At 36.5% G+C, this 22,712-nt stretch overlaps 1 protein-coding gene and 1 long non-coding RNA gene across 3 annotated transcripts in view; both read right to left on the bottom strand.

The window, feature by feature from the left end:
• The window catches only part of LOC139981128 (autism susceptibility gene 2 protein homolog), a 175,701-nt gene that overhangs the window by 151,397 nt on the left and 1,592 nt on the right, over window positions 1-22,712 (bottom strand). The gene's annotated exons all lie outside the window — the stretch shown is intronic.
• Window positions 1,243-4,503, bottom strand: LOC139981131 (uncharacterized). The gene is made up of 2 exons (XR_011797788.1): window positions 4,197-4,503; window positions 1,243-2,454 (listed from the first exon to the last, which is right to left on the bottom strand). It is a non-coding gene; the product is annotated as an uncharacterized lncRNA (long non-coding RNA).

Here is a 22,712-nt window from a genome sequence, read left to right as displayed (position 1 = left end):
GAGAAAAAATCAACGAAAACCTATGAAACAACGATTGCAATCCAACTTCGTCCTCACACATGTATTCCTAACTGACACAAAATAGGTCAAAACGAACCAACGAAAGAGAGTTACAGCAAAAAAGTTCTCCCATTTGTGGATCTTGTACTCTCCTACATGATGCTGTAAAGATTAGGTGAAATGGTTGTCTAAGACGGCCAGTCACAAAACGATTACCTCGACTCGGCGATTTTGTTGCTGTCGCCGCCATTTTGAATTTAGGTAGACTTTCGCCAAGCCGTTTGCATGCTATGGGCTACTACAGACAAGACTTCACTCAAATCGTTTTCAATGTAGTGGAACCCATTCCTTTAGTGTACGGTCTATTAGGAATGCTAGGTTTTGTGGCGTAATTTAAGTTGTGCTAAGGTTTGGAAGAAATTTTGTCCCTAATTCTAATATATGATTACGTAAAATGTGAAATTACTGAGAGCTGCGTATGGGAGGGGTAAGAGAGACAAAATGGGGAGGGGTCAAGGGAGATGGTGTTTCCTTTCTAGCTAAATTAATGGTGGTAACTATTAAGGTAACACAAATTTTCCTGAGTCTGTTGTCAAAACTGAAGGGGTCATACCACATGTCGAATATACAAAGGTAACATGGCCTAGGCCAAACCTTATTTCTAGTTGTTTTCTAAGGAACTTCCAACAATTCCGAATGATTTATACCTACAATACCAAATGATTTATACTTACCCACTTACCATAATTCCACAGTAGCCCTTACTCAGTGAGATTCTGCAAAGCTGGGTACTCATCTGTTGCTTATATTCATCAATAAATATCAGTTAACAGTTTTTCAGTCAATACCAATCCTTGTTTGGTTCATGTATCACACTACATAACCACTTGTCAATATTGGAGTTAAGTACTGTGGCTTGGGTAGGGGTGTGTTGTTTAGGGGAGGGGTGTGGTGTTTTTAGGGGTTTTGGGGGAGGGAATGTGGTGCTTAGCGGATTTGGGGAAGGGTTTTGAGTTTCCCAGCTTTGGGATGGGTGTGGTGTTCACCAGCTTTGGGAAGAGTTAGGGTATTTTGGAGGGATGAGGTGGTTTTGCCACATATGGGGACTTTAATTAAAAGCGGACTTTCAGTACACAGGACGTGTTTGGATACATTACGTTCTATGGATACTCTGACCAAATATTTTGAGTAGGGCTGTTTTCTTTTTCACATGCATAGTAGAACATTAGTCAACAGTGGAAATAGAGTTGCCTGGTCTTTTATTGATTTTATAACTGTAACAATAAGGCACTTTAAGCAACAGAAAAAAGAAAACAAAAACATTTGGTGTGACACTCTCCATGAAAGAACATGTTTTAATGTCCTGTGAAAATATGGGCATGAAATATAAATTACTTCGATCACTTCAAAGTGAAATACTTTGTTCAAATGGAAGGAATAGCTTAACAAAATTTGAATACTTCTTGAAATGAAACACACTTCATACTGTGAAGACTTCATACAATAATATTGTCTGAAAAAAAATCACACACAATGTCAAGTGCATTATGACTGGAAGGGGTATTTCAAGGTGGCATAGTGAAGGCATGACATAGCAACAACAGTTCAGGTGGCAGGATGGATAGTTTTGTAACTTTGAAATGGTGAGATATACCTGTGACATATAGCATAAGATTAAAATTAAAAGACAAATATATAAAAGTAAAAGGTAAGAGTAGAAACTAGAAAGTTAATAAATAAGTCCAAACTTGACATATAACTTTAACAACCTGGTCTTCTTCAGAAATAGGAGCACCAATAGCAGCCCAACGATCCATAATTCCTTTCATATAATTCAAATTATTTCCAACTGACTTGCCCTCTGCCATTTCAGTTCTGAGGTACTTTTTCTTGAGCTGAATTTTGTTGGTTAGAGAATCCTTTCGAACAGAGTACGCAAGGCATCCTAAGCATCACTTGGTTTGTCACTTGTTGTAATTAATTCCAGCTGACTAGATGCTATTGCAAGCACAATGGTGAAAAATGCCAGTTGTGTCTTTTTCAAGTTTGCACTCTTCAACTTCTCACATACAGTAACCCCCAACTTTCCTGAGCCATCCTCATACCCCACAGGCCTTTTGCAAGAAACAAATGTCTCATCTGGAAATTCCATGTCAGCCAATTCGAGCCATCCATTTTGTTAATTTTCAACGTCATATCTTCTGTTGTTCCAGCCATATTGGTCAGTTGTCACGACTAAATTAACCAATTTAAGCACCGACATTTCCCAAGAAATGGTTCCAAAATCAGCACATAAATTCCAAACAACAATCTATTCTACACAGTTAACTTCCAGTGTATGTGTCTGGGCCAATAACCTGTTCGAGTTAGCTATAGAATAGGCATGAGACTGCTGAGTATATTACAGCCTGTTGCTGCACACAACTTGTTCTTTCTATAAGAGTATAACAGAAACTGAGGAAAAATGTAAATTACATATATATAGAAAACAAAATTGCTTAAAGGTAGCACACTAATAATACAACCTGATTAAACAAACAATAGTTTGGAGCAGAGTTGTAACAACAGGCACTTAACTGATCCACAGGCTGCATTCCTTCTTACTACGGGTACATATAACAGAGCTAGGAACTTAAAGATATATAGTATTAAATAGAATGTGAGACTACATTTATTAACAGATTTCTATAAATATATAAACTCTTATATGAAGACTTCAGATATGAGGATAATAAACATGAGGATGTAATAAACTCTGGAAGCTCTCTGGGCTAATACTTAATACCAGTGGAACTGCATTTTGCAATGTTAGTCATTATACATAACAAAACAAATTTAATAGTGAATGAAACTTTTCATCTTTTTGGGAATAACTTTTTTTTGGTCATATATACATGGGAAAGCACCTTAGAGAAATCTGTGTGTGACACACACACACACATAGGGAAGACTGTATGTGAATGACTAACTAAGTACTTCTACTACTGTACCTATCATAGAAAACAACTTAACAATACAAAGATCGTAAACTCTCGTTAACAGCAAAACATGTTGTCACAAAATGATCCCTGATATTGTTTAAGTCACCTGGAATTATAAGTAGCTATGTACAACGACATGGCTCTATGAGGTGCAATTGTTCTCAAGTACCTGCAGTAGGTCTAACTGTAATAGCAATAAGTATAAAGTGTAAGCAGTATAAAGCAAGCTAGTTTTATTTCTGTGTTACGTATCTTGCTCTACCTAACTACATATGAAGCATAGGGAATTGGGCCTAGACTTAAGTCATGGATTTAATAACGGTCTTGAACACTTGTAACAAAGTGACATTGAAATGGATCCCGATCCCAGGATGGAGGAAATTTTCACCCAGTCCAGCTTTAATAAAACTCATAATAAGCCATGATCTTAACTTATACATAGTACAAAGGCAGTCTACTAGTACTACTAATAATTTTTGTATAATAATAATAATACTAAATTGTATCTTATGCAGTCCAAATCTTTTCAAGAACAGGCCCCTTAGAATTATTACACAAGGACAAGAAGGCATAGGCTAAGAACTAAAGGTTATAAGCCTTAGTCCGTTATTAAAATTGGACTTAACTATGCAGGTATTCTAGTATTACTAAAACTAGGCTAGGGCCTACCTGTAGTAAAAACTTGTCGTAGTATATTACTTTAGTAAATACAAAAGTACTAGGCCTATAGGCTAGCCTAGGCTTGTACTAGTAATATTACTGTCCGCTATGCCCTCGAATTTTTAAATTTTAACTATTTAGTAGCCATAAGTAGTACCGTGACTTATCAACTCCCTGATTTTTCCATATTAACGCAAAAAAATGAAGGGAATCTATGCCGAATAGAAAGATTACGAAAAATACGAGACGTTGCAAATCTAGCACTAGCTACATCATAGTCGACATATAGCGCTAGGCTGCACGTTATAGGATAAGGTGCTTTTGTGTATATGTGTATTATGTACGTTAGGATACATGTATTAGGGGCAACCAAAACCACATAGGAGCACCATTTTCGTTGACCAAAAAATCACACTTTTCGGGGGAGTTACAACTTTTCTGAAAAATATGAGTAAGATTCAAGCTTATATATTACAAAAATGCTATTTTTACGGTTAAAAGTTGTCTAAGACGCGAAAGTCACATAACGATAGACGTCGACTCGATTTGACTTACCTTTATGTTTTTGCGTTGGTCGTCGATAAGAAAATGCACTGTTCTATTGGTAAAATCTTCGTTTCTTTCCGGAAATGATCGTATTTGAGTCTCTAAAGTATCCTTTATCGAGCTACGATACTCGTAAACCCGAATGACATTGGGATGTTTGCGAATTTTACCGATTACATCCATACATGGAAGTAGCGAACCGAAGTCCGTAGAACCGGATTTGCGCGAAACAATTACTTCCGGGTCAAGTAGCTGTGCTCGAAAATTTGCTAGTAACGGTCATATATTGAGGTCAGACTTCCAACTGTACAGCTGGCTCATAACCTTCACTTTAATACTCTACCCACTTTCAGAGTCAGGACTCATTAGGAGATATAGCCTAGGCTGTTTGTTGCTGATCCTGGCCTATAACTGGATACCTTCACTTTAATACTCTACCCACTTTCAGAGTCAGGACTCATTAGGAGATATAGCCTAGGCTGTTTGTTGCTATTCCTGGCCTATAACTGGATACCTTCACTTTAATACTCTACCCACTTTCAGAGTCAGGACTCATTAGGAGATATAGCCTAGGCTGTTTGTTGCTATTCCTGGCCTATAACTGGATACCTTCACTTTAATACTCTACCCACTTTCAGAGTCAGGACTCATTAGGAGATATAGCCTAGGCTGTTTGTTGCTGATCCTGGCCTATAACTGGATACCTTCACTTTAATGCTCTATCCACTTTCAGAGTCAGGACTCATTAGGAGATATAGCCTAGGCTGTTTGTTGCTGATCCTGGCCTATAACTGGATACCTTCACTTTAATACTCTACCCACTTTCAGAGTCAGGACTCATTAGGAGAGAGCTCATTGATTTTAACTGTCAGTACAGCCAATGTGTCAACTGTCCTCCCAAGATTGCTCTCAGCAGCATATGTGCCTATAATGACTGGGGTGGCATATATAGCATTGCACAGGTCTGTAGTTGTTAATAGCTTCTATCACTGCACAGATCTAGCAAATGTAGAGCCTGTGCTGAATTCCTGAAGAATGAGTGCAATTGAGATGTACCACTGTAGAGTACTTAAAGTACAGCATGCTCTTCAATTTTAGAAAAGAAGGTTATAAGTGTTCTTCTACTCCTGAATCTCCAAGTTTTTTCTGAATATCCAGTCATAAATTTGACAATTTACCAGTTTTATTGAAAGAAAAATTATTGTCTGAGCATTTGTGAAGACTATTATTTCCCTATTAAGCTGTTTTGAGAGCTATTATGATGACCAACTTCAATCAGTGTTCCTCCTTTTCTAAATTGATCTGGACTAAAAATACTACAGTTATCAGATATGAATGGATTCTGTCTCTAAACTGTAATGCCAATGTACATCAGCTATCTGAGCCAGACTGCGGGGAGCTTGATAACATTGATGGCCCACTCTATGTATGGTACATTCACTCACACCTACAGTAAACACCAAAACTTAATGGTTTCTGCAATTTACCAATCACAGCACTTTCGCATAGTCCGTACACATACTTAAATACATGCTCAGATACATGGAAAAATTTGAGATACAATTCACAGTGATTGATCAAGATATGATACAGTACTAGGTGAAAGTAACTTCCCTCTGATTTCAAAAAACCCAAGTAGAATATGATACCAGATGCGATTCGAAAGATGACAAATCCTGAGAGAATCAGGGGTGGTACTGTAGGCTTAAGAATGGTAAATTGGACAGGAAGAGGGCAGTGATCTTAGAGAGGAGTGTGATTGGCTGCATAGTACAGTCTACTATTACCTGTTCTTAGGCTATGGTACAGTGGAGTATGTACATGAGATACTGTCTACAGGTAAAAGAAGAATGATGTAACTATAGGACTTAATGTGCTTTATCTACACAAAAGAAACACCTCAAGTCCACTATGGTCTGAATCTGACTTCACAAAATATTGATCCAAAAGTAGAATACACTGTTTATAATTGTCATCAGGTCCTCCTACACAGTCTGTAAATGACTTGAAGTACATTCAATACTCAGGTCCTCCTACAGTCTGTAAATGACTTGAAGATATATCATACTCAGGTCCTCCAACAGTCTGTAGATGACTTGAAGTACAGTATATTTCATACTCAGGTCCTCCTATAAAGTCTACAAATGACTTGAAGTATATTTTATATCCCGTCCTCCTACAGTATACAGTCTGTAAATGACTTGAAGTATCTATCATACTCGGGTCCTACTATATAGTCTGTAAATGACTTGAAGTATATTTCATACTCAGGTCCACCTGATACGGTCTATACATGACTTGAAGTATATTTCATACTCTGGTCCTCCTGATACAGTCTGTACTCTCTCACATGCTATAATGTACATGTCTCTTTAAAAGTGACTTTGTATTACTTTCAGTGCTGGCAATCTAACGCACCTCTTTAACACAGCCTCTACATACAGTAGTAGCCTGTTAATTATTTATGTTGGAAGCAAACCAAATGCAAGCAGCAGAGGTTATTTATCCTAGTTTGAATAAATGATGTATATTTAGTTCTCAAGCTGACCTTACAAGATAAGCAGACTAATCCACTCTTATCTTCTACAAATATATCTATTACAAAAATGGAAAATAATGTTTAGCTTCTTCTTAGATTTATCTCAACTTTCGACCCCTGCAAATAACTGAGCCCCTCCACTAGCCAGACCAAATGTAAACTCATGTACTTGCTTTGACATGTCTGGCCCCTTCTGGAACTCCTTGTACAAGGTCTCATGTTATTTATGGCTGAAAACAACTGCAGACATTATATAAATACATACATGTATGATAGCCATTGCTTGCTAAGTTAAGTGTTCTCCATTCTGATACTGTGCATGCATGATACAAACTGTTGTCATACTTGTACCCTACAGCTACTGCAAGCTGTGGAATTGTAACGTCTATTACACAAAGCTAAACTATTCTTGTTGCATTCTTGTAATATTTAACTTACTATAGATGTCAATTACCCTCACATCAGTCTGTTAACATTACACTGCATTTGAGAGTTGTTTACCAAACTATTCTTGTTGAATTCTTTACTATTTACTACTATATTTGGGAGTTATTCTTTTCTAAACTATTCTTGTTATAATCTTGTACTATTTAACTTACTATAGATGACAATTACCCTCATATCAATAGTAAATAGCCACTCATCTTTAACTGAACTTCAAAATCTTTGTGGTTAACCCTCCAAACACCATTGTGAATCCACATATGTATGACCTAGTGTAAATGACACATTGATTTCTGTTAACACTTAATGGGAGATATCTTTTGTCCTTCACTAATAGAAGTACTTAGCACTGCAACAGTCTAACTGCCAATACAAACCATTCACACATACACAGAGACAGAAAATGATTTACTGTCATAGTGTCCAAACACGCTTGTGTCCCAGAGTAGTAAATTTACATTCTATGCTGATTAATGCACATCTATAGTGTGTTGTGCATAATGAACATTTACCACAAAACTGCAAGAGGGACTCACCTCGTTCCCATGCAATGTTATGTAATTATAGAACCAACAAGGTCATTAGTGTACACTAGCTGAATATTTTACCATATGTTACTAAATATAGTATGATAAGAAGATACAATTAGGTTAACATATCTCTGGAATTTCACTGTACAAACATTTTAAACAAATCAAACATTCACAAATTTTGTATTCTTTTTCTAAATAGTAAAAGGATGATTTGCACTATACAAACCACAGTATGTGTCCCTCACATGATGTACAACAGTGCTATGTCACACCACAGTTAGGTCTACATGCAACAGGCACACAAGACTGTAGAGTATATAAAGTCACTCAGCATTTTTGTCCATCAGTTGCAATAACATATAAGCAAGATTACAAGATGTTTTATTGGTCTCCAAGGGACGGTGCAAGGAGGCCAGTGTAATTTGACAATTTTCAATGGATAAGTCTTAACTGTATTAATCAGCCTTGAAGACAAAGGACATGATGATATTACTATCATGTCAACAGCAAGAATATTGCTTCAATTATTTGGGAATTGATATTCTCATGAAAGGCTCCAGATGTTATTTATAAATCGTTACTAATTTGATCCTTAAACACCAGCCCCTGATCTTTGAACTGAATGGGAGGACATTCCCATGTCATGGTTATCCTATTACAGTACATGTTGAGAAATCCAGTACATGTTGTGTATATCACAGTACATGTTGTGTATATCCCAGGCATGTTGTGTATATCCCAGTACATGTTGAGAAATCCAGTACATGTTGTGCATATCACAGTACATGTTGCGCACATCACAGTGCATGTTGTGTATATATCCCAGTACATGTTGAGAAATCCAGTACATGTTGTGTACATCCCAGTACATGTTGTGTATATATCCCAGTGCATGTTGTGTACATTCTAGTATATTATGCATATCCCAGTACATGTATATATATATATCCCAGAATCCCAGTACATGTTTTGTACATCCCAGTAGATGTTGTGTACATCCCAGTTCATGTTGTGTACATCCCAGTAGATGTTGTGTACATTCCAGTAGATGTTGGGTGCATCCCAGTACATGTTGTGTATATCCCAGTACATGTTGTGTTCATCCCAGTAGATGTTGTGTACATCCCAGTAGATGTTGGGTGCATCCCAATAGATGTTGTGTACATCCATATACTAGTGTATATCCCAGTACATGTTGTGTATATCCCAGTGCATGTTGTGTACATCCCAGGACATGTTGTGTATATCCCACTGATCCCAGTACATGTTGTGTACATCCCAGTTCATGTTGTGTACATCCCAGTAGATGTTGTGTACATCCCAGTAGATGTTGGGTGCATCCCAGTACATGTTGTGTATATCCCAGTACATGTTGTGTTCATCCCAGTACATGTTGTGTACATCCCAGTAGATGTTGGGTGCATCCCAGTAGATGTTGTGTACATCCCAGAACATGTTGTGTATATCCCAGTACATGTTTTGTACATCCCAGTAGATGTTGTGTACATCCCAATACATGTTGTGTACATCCCAGTACATGTTGTGTATATCCCAGTAGATGTTGTGTACATCCCAGTTCATGTTGTGTACATCCCAGTAGATGTTGTGTACATCCCAGTTCATGTTGTGTACATCCCAGTAGATGTTGGTGCATCCCAGTACATGTTGTGTACATCCCAGTACATGTTGTGTACATCCCAGTACATGTTGTGTACATCCCAGTACATGTTGTGTATATCCCAGTACATGTTGTGTACATCCCAGTACATGTACTGTATGTATATCTGGTGGAAGTTGCATAGTCACATCACATGTCATAATTTCACTACACAATCTAGTTTATTTGGCTTTAACTGTTTAACTGTTAACTTTATTTTCAAGAACCTTAACATGAATTAGTGTTTAATGTACTTTCATGTGTGGAATACTTAAATAACGAAAGTATTTATCTGAGTCTCTGGAAACAGCTCAAAATCAGAATTGGAATGTAATTGCTAGTAAATTCTTTCGACCTCATATCAACACTTGCCAAGTTCAAGAAAAACAGATGATCCATTCAAAACTTCCGAGAGGGCACCCAAAACGATTTTGCTGAAATTAATGAGACAAATTTTGCAAGCAAGGAAGTTCTAACAGGAAACGGAATACATCTCAGTTTTGTAAATATCCATTACACAGCAACTTGAACTATATAGATAATTAATGAGCAGTCTTATTTACGTCACAAAGGGACTTTCACATTATACTGTGTATCTTGCTAAATACAATTCTAGCTAATGGCAGGTTCATAGTATTTAGATAATTAACAAGCAGTCTTATTTACGTCACAAGACACTTTCACAATAAACTGTGTATTTTGCTAAATACAATTCTAGCTAACGGCATGTTCATACTATTTTTATCAAGTAATTATTCAAGTGTGTCACCTTTCTTTCTCAAGTGCTTGTTTTACTTTGTATTTTCCCTTCGTGGGAGAGGGTAACAGGGAAGGGTAGAGGGGAGAGTAAAGGGAGAGGGTGAGAGGTAGATATGGATGGGCAAGGAGGGTTGGTTGGCATGGAGTCAATACTTTACAATGTAATAGTCATTCTAATGCATAACTTCAGTTTGCTTTCTAATTTATAGTACATTCATTTCAATGTCAGTAAACCTTACAGTTCATTAACCTTCTGGAAAGAAAATAAGTGCTAATGACCAATGAACTAGTTCAACAAATGGCAGTTTAATGTACAAATTTACGCTGTAAACCTCAGACCAGTTATCCTTCAGCAACACATATGGACAAATCATTCCTAACCCTCATATCTAACCCTAATACATACCTAACCCTCTATCTAACCCTTATACCTACTGTTACCCTCATACCTAACCCTCTATCTAACACTCATACCTAACCCTCATACCTAACCCTCATACCTAACCCTCATACCTAACCCTCATACCTAACCCTCATACCTAACCTTCATATCTAACCATCATACTTACCTAACCCTCATACGTACCTAACCCTCTATCTAACCCTTATTCCTAACCCTCATACCTAACCCTCATATCTAACCCTTATACCTAACCCTCATACCTAACCCTCATATCTAACCCTTATACCTAACCCTCATATCTAACCCTTATACCTAACCCTCATATCTAACCCTTATACAGTACCTAACCCTCATATCTAACCCTTGTACCTATGCCTCATATCTAACCCTTGTACCTATCCCTCATACGTACCTAACCCTCATACCTAACCCTCATATCAAACCCCTTATACATAACCCTCATACCTAACTCTCATACCTAACCCAATGCCAACAATGACTAATTTAAGTGCCTAGTATTTATGTCCTTCGTACTAAAATCATAACATGTGGCTGATAAAATCATACAGTATGTCTGGTACTGATTTAACCATTCCATCTGATGGAAAAAACATTCCCCAAAAATGAGTTTAACATATCATGATATTGATATTAACAAAAACACAGGAACAAAATCAATTCTCTGAAATGTTCTCTAACAAGTAGAGTAGAATAACAACACACTGTATTCTGAGTATTAACTAATACATGTAAACAATACAACTGCGGAGGCGTATTAAAATATCATATTCTTCAAATCCTAGTAAAGCTTACTTTTCTACAAGAATGTTCGGTGATTTCTTAAGGAAGTTAATATAATTTCTATTTTTCATTTAGAAAGATCTAGATTTCTATTTTTTCAAATATCAAATAATAATTCATTTGCAGCACAGTGCAAGAATAAATTACCAATTATTATAGGCAAGGTAGATTACAGCAGATGTAGGAGACAGGTAAGAGAGTAATGAAGTAAATTAATATATACTGTATGATGCTTTACATATGATGACACTGATAAGTAGTTATGGTCTTCTTAAATTTCATTTTCACTTTTGTCTCCCCCTCTCCATTTATCCCCTCCCCCCCAAAGAAAAACAAAATTGGTTTAATTAGAGGCAGGTTAAAATGGTTATAAGTAAATCTTTATCTATCATAGGATCCCACTGTTCCTCAGCACCATATTCAGTGATATAATCAAAACCATCAGTCTCAGACGATTTGGTTACGTCCATATACTTCATATTCACTCTCTGGATACGTCCATATACTTCATATTCACTCTCTGGATACGTCCTTATACCTTCATATTCACTCTCTGGATACGTCCATATACCTTTATATTCACTCTCTGGATATGTCCATATGTCTTCATATTACTCTCTGGATACATCCATATACTTCATATTGCTCTCTGGATATGTCCATATACATTCATATTCACTCTCTGGATACGTCCATACATTCATATTCACTCTCTGGATATGTTTACTTCATATTACTCTCTGGATACGTCCATACACCTTTATATTCGCTCTCTGAATACTTCCATATACCTTCATATTCACTTGGCAACAATATGACTGTCTCAAGGACTTGAGCACTCCTGAGTTAATTGGAAATTTCATCATCGGAGTACTCTTCAGAGGGGAGCCCCATCATTACACTCTACACATTTCTATATATAGTAATTGAAGACCTAGCTATTCACAGAAATCATAGGAATTGCAAACAATACACTTCATTCTTGCACTTCTATCTCGATACCCCTGAGGGGTGGAACGGTTCACTCTGGATCCCACTCATGGTTAGATACAACACTTTGTCCCAGGGGATAATATCTGCAGTCAATCCCCTACATAGAAAGGTCTAGCACTATCAGAAGCTATGTGTAATATCAGGTAGCATGTATTTAGAATTTGTGCCAGGATTAATGTTACATCCAATCGATGGGCTTCCTGACTTAACTCCTCTTTGCGTCATTCTTGTCTTCAAATACAGATACAGGCCTGCTTGAATTTAATGGTCATTATTTGCATACATACAGATTGCAATACTGCAGCATAAGTACATGCAACATGGAAACTAAACTTTAACCTACAAAATGGCAGTGGTTTATAAAGGGACAGTGAACCCTATGACACAATTGATATGCACAACTTATGTAAACAGGCATGGTAGCCTATCAACTACGTGTGATAAAACTGTGTGAGCACTTCTTAGAGCAACCGACAATTTAATAGGATTTGGCACAGTAGCCTAGCCACAGTAAGATGGGCTTTATTAAAGTACTATTCAAACATACAGTAAAAATAATTAAAGAGATAAGAACATACAGTACTTTTAGTTCTGGTGCTAAGAATCTGTTATTTCACTAGATCGTTCATTGTCAATGGAAACTCACATTACAAATGTTTGTATGTAGTCAGCTTATGCTTGAGAAGCATCAGTCATATCTGATATCTGTCATTGTCATAATCTAATACAGAAAACCTTGTGCATGGGTTCATTTCTAATTCCACACTTGATAATTGTAATTCTCTGTTGTCTGGTTTGCCTGCTAACAAACTCAATTCCCGTTGTGCATGTTCAAAGAACAGCTGCTCGTCTGATTACCAGCCTTTGTACCAGTTGGTAATATTGTATTTTAAGTATTGGATTATAACTATTATCTACAGGTATTTTATATTATGTAGGTTTAGCTTTCAGTTTAGTGTTACCTTGTTGTTTTGTATTATAAAGTTGTTGATGGTTTAGTGGGTTTTATTATGTTTTATGGAATTGTTGCATTTTATAAATTTGTATACATTGTTTTATTAATATTATTAAAATGGCTGAACTAACGTGCAGTTCCCGGAACTGCTACCCCCACAGCAACAGCCCCAAAATCCCTCCCAGTACAAGAAAAGGATACCTATCAGGCTGGAAAGGACATCTAAGATATAATCCGATGGAAGAAAAAAAACTCCTGAAACTTCAGCAGCCGTAAGATACCAAGCTAGAGTTTTTCTGGCCACCAGTATTAAAGTGCACTTATCTGTGGTCAACACCTGCACAGTATAGAAGACTGTGTAGTCTAGATACATATCCTATTTTTATATGGAGCTACAGAATAGAAGTACAGTAGCTCTATGCTATCATACCAAGCCACAGTTTACTTTGGCCACCAGTAGTACAGTACATTTATCTGTGGACAACAACTGCGCAGTATTAAACTGAATGTAGTCTATACATTTTCTGTAGTATATGAAGCCACTAGCATGGAAGTACAGTAGCTCTATGCTAATATGCTAGGCTACAATTTACTATATATGCCACCAGCAGTATACAGTGCATATTCATATAACTAGCAATACTTGCCGAGTAGAAGACACTGTGTGTACATATAGTCTGTATCCTTTTGTTTTTCATTAGCATGGAAGTAGTTCCATGTTAAGAAACTGTGCTTCAGTTTACATCTAGGCCAACAGTAGTACAATGCATTTAACACTCTGCATGCAGTGTAAACACTTCCTGTGTTGATGGAGCTTAATGTACTAGTATCCTTAGTTCAATGTTAAGATCTGATCATGTTCAGTTCAATTAACTGTAGCTTGGTATCTTAGCATAGAGCTACTGTACTTCTATAACTGCATTAGTACAGGAGCTCGATATAAAATATAGGATATATATCTAGACTACACAGTCTTCTATACTGTGCCAGTGTTGCACACAGATAAGTGTACTACTAATACAGAGAGGTAATGAAGGAGCCAGAAACACTTGGTAATCCTACAGGAAATATTCATCTTTTACAAACTCCTTCATTAAACAGTATGGATGCTGTTAAGAGCCCAACAAAAAGATGACAAGATTAAACTCGTACTTTGCTTGCAGAACCTCGGAAAATGCGGTTTCTGGAGCGGCACCAGCTGCACAATTCAGCGTCGTGACAGAGTTGTTGGTGTGTGTGATTGTCTTCCCTTGCTTTCTTGATAATACATACGGCATTCTAACCACATTGTAATGTACAGAGTAGAATTCCTAACTCATTAAAAATAGCAGAGTTGCCTGGAAAGAGTTGAGTGTTGTAACTACTTTGTTACATCTGATCATACTGTAGGTTTACATTGCAAGATGCAGACAAAACTGGATAGCTCTGCAAACACTGTCAAAAATAGCTCATGTAATAATTTATGAAAGTATTGGTTGATGAAAGAAAAAGAAAAACTGGAAATTGGTTTCTGTACATAGGTTAACATTATACCTAAAGTTGAGAAGAAAAATGTTGCAGGTATGGTCTAATATATTTTATTAATTCAATTAACAGTTTGTGGTTTTATTGGCCTGTAACAGTAAACTTGCTTCATTAAATTTAAGTATAATTTACATTAATTTTCTGTATGCACTACTTTTGAATGACAATATATCTTTTCAGTGATACAGTATGCTGCTATAGACTGTTTACTATATAAAACAACTGCCTGATATGATTAAAATGATTCCATTGGCCACATCTAAGTGTAAACCCATGATGAGTGAATTATATCATTCAATGACTTTTAAAGCTGACTGTGTCCAATTCCTACTGACCACTGTATATCTTTGCAAATGACATGAAAGGTGACTTTGTACTGCAGTACAGACAAACAACCCCTGCTATGGTGTAACGTTACTGTATTAACCCCAGAGAAAACAATAAGATTTGTACCAAAGCTGGTGTCCAGCTATTTCTCATAACCACAAGAGAATTGTTTCACCAAGGATTCACACCACAGATGTGGAGAGGAAATATTGTTCAAATGAATTGTTCATAATTTCTCGTTGTCCCTTTTAAAGATGTTGCCTTTTCCTTTCAGGGAATAAATTAAATTCAAATATTGAATGACACAAGAACATGCCAGGCAAAACTGTACTTGTTGCTGTATAGGCCTATGATAAGCATGTATTATACACAGAAGCCTTAGCACTCTAACTATTAATCTCCATGATTAAACAAACTTTGCAACCCACAAAATGGCAGATGTTAAATATGAACAATAAACTATTCTCAGAAAACCATAGAGACAACTTTCTGCTAACATTTTGCCTTTTCATCATTTTGTTATATTATTGACAACTTCTCGACCATAAATGTTTGCAATTAATGACTTAAACAATAATCCAGAAGAGTTGAAATAACTGGTGTTGATTAATTCAACTTTCCAAAGGGTCAAGTTTGAAGTCATACCAAAAATCTATAGCCAATTAAAATCTTGGATTTGTTTACTGACTTCACAGAATTATTCTTTCATCAAGGATGTTCTGGTCTAAATCAGCTCAAAGTGACTCCTTAGTGTGTTGTGTTTAAACTTTTAACAATTCACTATAGGTACCGTGTCAGAGTACTGGGGTTGTGAGGAGGCAGGTAAGTTAAGAAGTGAAGTGGATTAAAGGATGCTTAATTAGAACTTTTCCTTAATATGCATACTGTATGTAATTCTAACAGTGTTGAGCGATTTGCGTGTATACACCATGCTTCTTAGTTGTGTACAGTAGAGTAAGTACAAACAATAATACAAAAAGAAATATATTGACATTGATCTTGCAAGTTTTGTCAGACTTCAATGTCTAAGATTTTCTTTCAAATGAACAGCTGGAGGGGACATTTCAACTCAGGACATCCTTGTTTGGATTTATGCTCTATAGTAAGGATGGAAAGATGACCGTTGAGATCGCAAAAGTCACTTTAAAAATGAAATGATTAAAAATTATAGTTTCCACACCAAGTTAACAGAGCTAGCTACTTTATATGCAAGAACTGCCTTTACTCCTTCATGTGCAATTTATTTTTGAATTCCTTTTTGTCTCATAGATCTGGTTTAATTTATATTCACCATATTTCTTTTGAATATTATGTCAACAGCAAGTATATATCTGTCAAGTACTTCCCTTACACTCTAATTCAAAACGAAACAACTTCACATTGAACAGAAGTAATTCCTAAATAGAGTCATAAACTCTTGCACTTTTTCAAGAGCCACTAATCATTCCAAAGGCGTGCACAACAAACAACCTGGCCAATTGACATCTTTTACGAGTCATTCAAAAGATAAAATACAATTTTATGATGCCAGTGATTTAAAAGTCCATATTAAATGTAAATGTCAGCAATGATTGATGATGGTGCATGATTATGCTCCTAAAATATTAATTAACAAAAATGGGGCAAACTCTAATGATCCGGTAAACTTAGGTATCGTTTACTTCTGTCCAAATATTAATTATCCTAATTAATGCTAATACTACATACCATGGCGATATCTCCCCACAATAACACTGTTCCGTATATGACTGTACATACTGTATGTACCACTGAATACCATTAACAGACAGAATCAGTCACTCTGATTACAACTAATTAAATATGTGTTCTCACTGATAATAATTAAGTGTTTTGCATCTTTTCATTTCTCTTTTGGTGGTGACAGATGACATCTTGAGAGGAATCCTCCTCCTCCTCCTCCTCCTCAATCGCTCAGGGTCTGGAGGAGGACTGAAACCTGATCTGAAGCTCTCTCTCTGATGGATGGCCACTAGGGATAAGACAGTAGCAGCAGCAGGCAATCAGCTATAGTACAGCCTAACAATACCTGAATGCAATCTACTGTACTGCAAGACACACACACACTACATGTCAGGACATATAATGTATGCCGGTACAGGAAGTCATCAATTTAAGTGTACAGCAGCTCAGTGTATTGTAGAAGCAAACCTGATGTGAGTATTAACAGCCAAATTTACACCTTGATGTGAGGACCACATTGAGGATACTGGAAATTAAATCCTTCAGTAAACATCCTTGACAGTTTTGTAATCAGAGGTGATATTTCTTCAACTAGCAAAAGGACAAAACATGACACAGGCTTAGAACCAGATGTCAACTCAGGGGTTATTTACACATTTGGAGTTGATTAGTTGAGAGAAGGAAGGTAAGAAAACTTACAGAGACCTGGATCAGACAATCATACATACATCTAAGAATGTGAATAATGATGAGAACAGGTGGTACAAACAATGTCTCATCTAAATATTAACCTCTCATTCACTATTTGTCAGTTTATCAACTTAAAACTATACTCTGATTTATGGGTTTGTGCTCTAATTGATTGGACTATGCTCTAATTTATGGGTTTGTGCTCTAATTTATGGGACTCTCTCTAATTTATGGGTTTGTGCTCTAATTGATGGGACTGTCTCTAATTTATGGGACTGTCTCAGATGGGGACTGCATCACTTTGGCGATAACAATATCACTTGACTACAATAATTGAAAGCTTTGAATTGTCAAAGCAAGAGCTGTGCAGTACTTACTGCTTGATCCTACTATGGAGGTAAAACAGACCTAGGCTCAGTGAACACTGTACATCATACAGATAGAGTGCAGTATTTACTGCTTGATCCTACCAGAGAGCTGCTACTCTAATGTAGCAGCTCCCTGATCCTACTAGGCTCAATGAATACTGTACATCATACACAGAGAGTGCAGTACTTACTGCTTGATCCTACTATGGAGGTAAAACAGACCTAGGCTCAATGAATACTGTACATCATACAGAGAGAGCGCAGTACTTACTGCTTGATCCTACCATGGAGGTAAAACAGACCTAGGCTCGATGAATACTGTACATCATACAGAGAGAGTGGTTACACTTGTCCCCAGGCTATAACTGTTTCAACAGAAGGTCAAACACCACCAACAGCATGAACCATTTGACAGTTGAACCCAAATACAGAATAGCAATGAAAGGAACAACAATGGTGTTTACAAAGTTAATCATGTGCAGTAGTACATATGATGGGATTGGATTCTGTTTGGATATATATGACACTACTCTACAGTGAGAGGTAGTTGAGTGGATGCAGGCAGGCATACAGTATGGACAGTATTATAGTACGTACAGAGTTAACCATGTGTAGTAGTACATGTGATAGGATTCCGTTGGATACATGGGGCAATACAGTCAGAGTAGTGTATTGATACAGGCATGCATACGTATCAGTAACCCATGGTCCACCAAGAACAAGAGTTACAAGTTGAAATTCAAAATCTGTTGTTATTTAATTTTGTGTCTGTCTTTCTTAGTATTAAGCAGATGTGATCTCAGCTATGTAAATAAATTCATGCTTTTGTTCATGACAATGGTGAGTTCTCTCAAAATTAAATAAACAGTTGTCTCACTCTTGGGCAAACAGACTGCTGGATATTTATATACTGAGTACAAGCATATTTGGTACTGTACATGCTGAGTGTAGGAGATTCACAATGATGTATATATACTAGTATGTAGCTCTGGAAATAAATACAAAGCTGGAACTACTATAAAACCTAGCCAACGGCTAACGGTCGGGGAGGTAGCGCCCACCACTGAGGTGTCGCACAACCGGTACCTGTACAAACAAATGTACAACGGAGAAGCGGACAACACACACAGACGAACAGAAAATGCAATCCAAAATGTACGAAAACAAAGGATACTTATGAGTGCTTCTTGGAACAGCTACGAAAGAAGGTCTCTGTAGTCAAATTATCCAAAGATGAATTCCAAAAGGCAAAACACAGTTGTATCAACTACAAGCGAAGAATTTGCGGAAAAAATGTGTCGTAACTTCCGTTGTGGTAGATACGGAAAGAGGAGTAATAGTGGGCGTGGCCCAGTGGCCAGTGCTAATCGTTTTCCAAATGTGTAGTTAGGTAGATAGGAAAGTGCAATTGTGGAGTGGGAGAAAGGTAAGAGAGGAGCAAAGTAAATCCAATAATCCAAGCTGCTGTAATTAGCATAATTTACAAAGTTAAAGTTTATGTTCTGATGAGAAGCACTATGATATGCAAATGCAACCAGCCAGTACAGTTGTTTGATTTGCAGAGACCTATTTAATTACTGTATGTACACTAGAGTAATGTACTCAGAGTCAGTAGTATTGAGAGAAATAACATCTGCTGGGAATATGATTGTATGACTAAATGGAATGCAACCAGATATATATTTATGATTTAAATCATCTAAACAGTTGAGTGCTTATCTGTAGATATAATTTCCAACTGTACTGTTGTGACCATTTTGAAGCCAGCTACTGTAGGACCAATGTCTTTACATTTTAAGCAATTCTGTAACTGTGCATTATCCTGTAGTTGAACAAGAAATTCTTTCTTCTCTGTACAAATAATTTCTAGTATGATTTGACAGAACCTAAGATGGATTTCAAATAGAGAGAATATTAAAGCAGCCCTCAACTGATTTTAAATCCGCAAGATGTAACCACAGAAAGAATTTGTTGACCTTGCCCACACAGTGTTTCCTGTTATACACAGCCACACTGAACTCATGCCAAGTTACTTCAGTTCAACAAAAGTACTGACTTACCATTCAGGTCTACTTAGTGTCCATACCTCAAGGCCAAAATAGCCACAATTATTTTTTTTTAAACTATATGTAAATCTGCAGAAGTATGTTGGCAACAAGTGGGTGTCAATTAATGTTCTAGTATTAAGTATTCATTATCATAAGTTTGGCAATATATTATGTTATAGATTGACTGTATTGGGAAATACAATGTTTTTGTTTGGCCAAAGAAGTGCTTAGTACTGTAACTAAGGTATAAATATGTAGCAATGCATCTAGATGGAGAATTGATCACATACCAATAATGTACACTGAATCACATTAGGTAATAATATTACACAAAACTGAATGACAGATCAAAATATCGTGTTACATATTTATAGCTATTGCAGATCTATGTAATACTGTACCAAACTACTGCACAACTTCAAAGATGTATATCAGCCTACTAACATTCTAGTATAGATACTAAATTAACAAATATGGCTGCTCCTTCACCATGTACTAGACAATGGGGATAGATTCACTGGTGTAGTGTACACAGTACATACATTCACAATATCAAAACTGCTGTACAAATTACTTGTATTTAGTAGCTGACCTAGTGAGTTTGCAATCATGTTGATGAGAGTTCAAATAGAGAATAAACTAAAAACCTCTGTGGGATAACTGACAGGTTGACAGCAATCCCAGTGTGCCTTCTCTTCTAATCTTAAATGTACACAGGAAGGTCAAATATTTATGTGCTTCACTTCATGAAGTTTGGCAATGTCATCATCAATACCTCTTCAAAAACACAAACAAACAGATAACTTAATTGAGCTATATTTAGAAAGCGGCCTTTTCCATCAATGTGCAATCAACTCAACCATACATTTTGCACTGATGAATTTGAACCACAAATGACAGAATGTAACTTTAGGACGACTGTAGAATTACTTGGAAGGCACTGCACAGGGTTGAGGGAAAACCTCACGTTACTGGAAGGTACTGCACAGGGTTGAGGGAAAAACTCATGTTACTGGAAGGCACTGCACAGGGTTGAGGGAAAACCTCACGTTTCTGAGTAAAGGTACAATTTACTAAGTACTATCTTATATCTGTAAACATAACATTAACCATGGTCTATATTTGATAGCTTCCACTGTACTGTACAAAACTAATTAATAAACACCCTACTAAGTGTCTTTGTAATCTTTGTAAGTAGTGCTGTCAACAAGTTAGTTACAAATATAAACTTGATTCTATAAAAGATGCACTCAGAACCTACAATACCATATGGTAGAAGGTAACTTGTGTCACTAAAGGTGATTTCAATGAACTAAGTACCTGTACTATACAGTAAGTATTGTATCACCTTAAAACTTTACCAAAAGTGAAATAATTACAAAAGCTTTATGTAAGGTGTAATTCAATAACTCAAGAGTACCTTCAGTGGCTATCATTCTACTTACTGTATCTATTAACAAGTTGTGATTGAAATTAATTAACTAAAGCACCCCTCCCCCCCCCCCTCCTCCATCATGAAAAAGGCAAGGAACGTTGTTTTCTTTCCATTCAAATGATGATAAATGGCAAGGCAGTTTCATAGATTTTAAGTATCATATATATTTCACTAAGTGTACATATGAAGAAACAGTAATACTTCCAGTAGGCTTCAATAAGGCTTCAGTATATCCGCGTATAAATTTGAATAAAAACACGTATTAATTCGAAAACATATGAGGATTAATTTGAATACATGTTATGAGGATTAATTTGAATGTATATGTACACGTATTAATTTGAATATATACATGTATTAAGTCATGCTGTTGTCTACATCAAGTACATTTGGCCTGAGTGTACGTCAATAGAAACTAAATTTGCAATTTCTCATTTATTGCACTGGCGGGGCTACAATGTGGATGAAAGCTATAAGACATGCCAGTTAATACGTGTATATATTCAAATTAATACGTGTGTATATTCGTAATTAATACAAGGATATTATATGCGGTTTGTCCCATATGGCTTGCCATATTTATAAGGTTCAAAATACAATTGGTGTTGTGTGATAGTTCATGCAATGATGTAATGTCAGTACTATGTATGTATATCAACATCATAGTTGATGTACATAATGTGCAATGGTAGTGCTGGAAATAAACATAATCTAGCTACTGTACCACCAATTATATTGGTTGTTAACTGTACTAGTTTGAGTGATCACTGCGGTTGTCAAGGATCGCTGCAGGTGTTGTCGTGTTGACTTTCCTTCGTTCATGAGTAGTTTCTAATATTATGCTGGCCCAACTTAATTCTGCGACAACAATTTGTTTAGCTGCCTAAACCCAAACCAAAATGGTGATGTGCATGGTGATACTTTGTTTGGAATCTGACCCAAATGTGGATGAGTTCAAAGGTGGAGGCAAGCGCCCTCCCACAAAGCTGAACACTACGGAAACACATACTGCTCCTTATTGCTTGTAAATATACAGTAGTAAACTTATTCTGCTCATAGATATAATACATTGAATATTGATGTCCAACAACCAATAAACTTGAAGTTCCCAATAGCAAAGTTAGTAGTAAGAAGATGTTTATTTATCTCTGAAATCATTGCAGCAAATGTGTTCTTGTACCATTTCCAATATAGCAAATGTGTGCCTCTACATTATGTTAAACACTTTGTTACTTTGTTATGACTAGAAAATGAGAATAAGATTAAGGGTCTCATGTAGCCAATTATTGTTTCTTGATGAAGGGGACATCCTGACTACTCACAGCTTGCCGAGAAATGTTCATAAAGG

The sequence above is a fragment of the Apostichopus japonicus genome, chromosome 15 (assembly GCF_037975245.1).
Source record: "Apostichopus japonicus isolate 1M-3 chromosome 15, ASM3797524v1, whole genome shotgun sequence".
NCBI lineage: Eukaryota > Metazoa > Echinodermata > Holothuroidea > Aspidochirotida > Stichopodidae > Apostichopus > Apostichopus japonicus.
Note: the sequence above shows the minus strand (reverse complement) of the source record. Positions and strands in the feature narration are given on the sequence as shown.